The following is a 3,225-nucleotide window of genomic DNA, read 5'->3' as shown; positions in this document are numbered from 1 at the left end:
GGGGCGCAACCCCAAAAACTAAACAAAATACCCTAAATAAATAGTCTGAGTCCGAAAAGAGTGGACTTAAACAAGAGAGATCCATGGCAGCCTGAAAGAATTGGCTCACCCTTGAATCAGGTCACGCTCAATAGTCACCTAACTGAGGTCTGTCAGTAGCCGCCTGAAGATGCCATGTACTCAACAAAGAATGAGCAAGTGCAGTATCAGTACACAACCACAGTGCACTGGTAGGATCACACAGCTATTCCAGTAAGCACAATATATACCAGCAATCACAACCAAGTAAACACATACATGTACAAAATATATATATATACATATCGATTATCATTTCAAGAGCGATGCACAATTCCATATTCTCAATAACAAGTAGATATAACAAATCAATGGTTCTCTCATGGAACCCATACCCAAACTGTTAGTGTGCCGGAACATGACACCTGATCCCAATTAGTGTGCCAGATGTGACACCCGATCCAATTTTATGCGCCGGAACGTGGCACCCAATCCAATTTTATATGCCGAAATGTGACACCCGATCCAAGTTAGTGTGTCGGAACGTGACACCCAATCCATTCAACACAACCACAATCACAATCACACTCATATGTATATTCTCATAATCATACAATTTAGTGTTGAATCATGTCATACATTTGTTCATTTGCACTCATTTCATTAAGTTTGATCAACAAGGCTTCATTCACGTACATACATGCATTACAATGAAGCAATTACCAACATACATAACGCAAACAAAAACTCAACCATCACCTACCTCGAAACCAAGCTTGAATCCCCTAAGGCACTTGAATATCCCTTTCCAGATTATTTCCGCTTGTTCTAGGTCTACAAACAATTAATATACGCAAGGATCAACAATCAAATGTCTAATTATTCGGATTATAACGAACCCAATAACCCAAGACCAAACCCATGATCCTAAGGTGCAACTATGGCTTTTTTTCACCATTAAATTCAATCCAAAACCCTTCCCCAATAATACTTAACCAAGAATTTACGTTCTACGGATTGAAAAACTGATTAGGGGAGTAAAATCCTTACCTTTAGCACCAAAAGTCATGGAAAACTGTCAAGAAATCACCTGGGGTCGTCTCCTAACTCTTAAGAACGAGGTTTGCAGAAAATAATGAAATTGGAATTTTTCCTCGACTTAATTCGCAACTGGCCCACTACAGCGGACCCCAACCCGCTATAGAGACCCCGCCCTGTCGGCTTACACGGAGACAGAACCTCAGAATTTGAGTTCCAAACCCCCATTTCACAACACACCTTAAATCAGGACGTTCAAAAACTACATGCGCATGCTAAGATCAGTTTCGGGCGTTCTACTTGCCCGAATTCGATTCCGTAAAGTTGTACGGGTTCCTTAACGTCTTAGCTATCTTTTCATTCAACCAAATTCATTATTGAACCTCTCATTCATTACCAGATTTCCCTAGACTCTCATGACTCCGATTTTATTTAAATCTGGACTAGACTATGAATTTTCAAGTTACTACAAAAACTTTTTCTGACCCAAATTCTTTTTCCATTGACTTTTCTATAATGACGGGAACATATCGTTGCAATAATGAATATTGAAATTCTTACTGTGACTTACTGAAATGAACTATGGCTACTAATATTATGATTATGAGCAACCAATATGAGAGAAAATGATTATACGATTTAAACACTTCAAATTTGTTGTAAGTACTCCATTTGTCCCTATTTACTTGTCCACTTTAGAAATGACACACCTATTAAGACAACAATGATTAGCATAGTGAAGTTACAATTTTACCCTTATTAATTATGAATTCAAAATCAATTTACTCATTAAAGTCATTATCCAAATTTCAAAGATGAGATAGCTAATCAATGTTGTGGGAAGTTCATCAGTTTATTTATGACAACTTTTCACATTTTAGTGGGTTCACTGTGTAAGACCCACAAATGACAGAAAAGGTTAGCACTTCAATTTAATTAAGTAAAAAAAATTACAGCCACTTCTTTGATTTAAAGTGAAAAAATTTGGAGGGAAGCAACATACACTATTACAATATTTTGTAACATTTAAAAATTTCCCACCAAAATATTTTGTTATAAAAAATGCTTCAATGAAATGAGAAATTAAACAACCAATGGATACATGACAAAATAAATCAAGTTTAATGAATGGAATAGATTTAAATATTTCGGTTGAGGTGGATGATTCTTCAAGTTTATTTCTATCCATTTTTTAGAGTAAAAAAATTGTTCAAAATTTTTACTCATAAACTAACGAAATGCTCTTTTGGGTAACTTCAAGGATTATGTCACTTCCTAAGTATAATAAATATTGTCTTGTTTCAAAAATGATGAATTAAAACTTAAAATTTTTTCAACAAGTTTAAATGAGGGTATAATAGGAATTTTTTTTTGTCCTTTCTTGATTTGTCAAAATGAACAAGTAAATAGGAACAAAAAGAGAAAATATGAACAAGTAAATAGGGACAGAGGGAGTATATAATTTATCAATTTTTTTATGGTGATTAATGCACAACCAACAATAATTGTATGAGGACACCATTTCCTTTTGACAAGTGTTTTTGTGGGGCCCTTTTCTTATTGTCACGCTCTCTCACACTTCCATTTTTTGAAATTTTAGTCTTTTCTTTATCTGCCTTTTTTTTCTTTGCAAAACCCCATTTCTATTTTATCTTTGCACTCTTTTTTAATCAATGTTTTATAGTTTTTTTTAAGTCCTAACTCTTAGAGTAAAAATATAAATTCATACTACTATTTTCTTTACTTTCACAAATTCATTTGATTGACTTTTTTTTCCTATTAATTCTTGTAACACACAAAAAAAAATTTAATAAAAGTTTCGTTTCACATTTTAAGACACTAAACATAAAGAAAATTTAAAAAGAAAATTTTGAATAAGAAACACAAAATTAATATTGAAAATAATTATTGGATACATGCCACAAAAGTAGAACTAAAATGTAAATAATTAAAATTAAATTATGAATTTAAGTGTAATAAATAATACCAATTGAATTTTAGTAGCTCAATTGGTTGATTACATAATTTTTCCTTTGTTGGTGAGAATTCAATTTATTTATTTTCTAGTTTCACTATTTTCAATTTCTTTGAATTCATACAAGAAAAGTAAATTTAATTTTTTTTGACATATTACTTTAATTTTTTGTCAAATAAATGATATATATATAT

The sequence above is a fragment of the Solanum tuberosum genome, unplaced genomic scaffold (genome assembly GCF_000226075.1).
Source record: "Solanum tuberosum cultivar DM 1-3 516 R44 unplaced genomic scaffold, SolTub_3.0 scf00173, whole genome shotgun sequence".
In the NCBI taxonomy this organism is placed as follows: domain Eukaryota; kingdom Viridiplantae; phylum Streptophyta; class Magnoliopsida; order Solanales; family Solanaceae; genus Solanum; species Solanum tuberosum.
The sequence above is the reverse complement of the archived record's forward strand: the minus strand, read 5'-3'. Positions refer to the sequence as shown.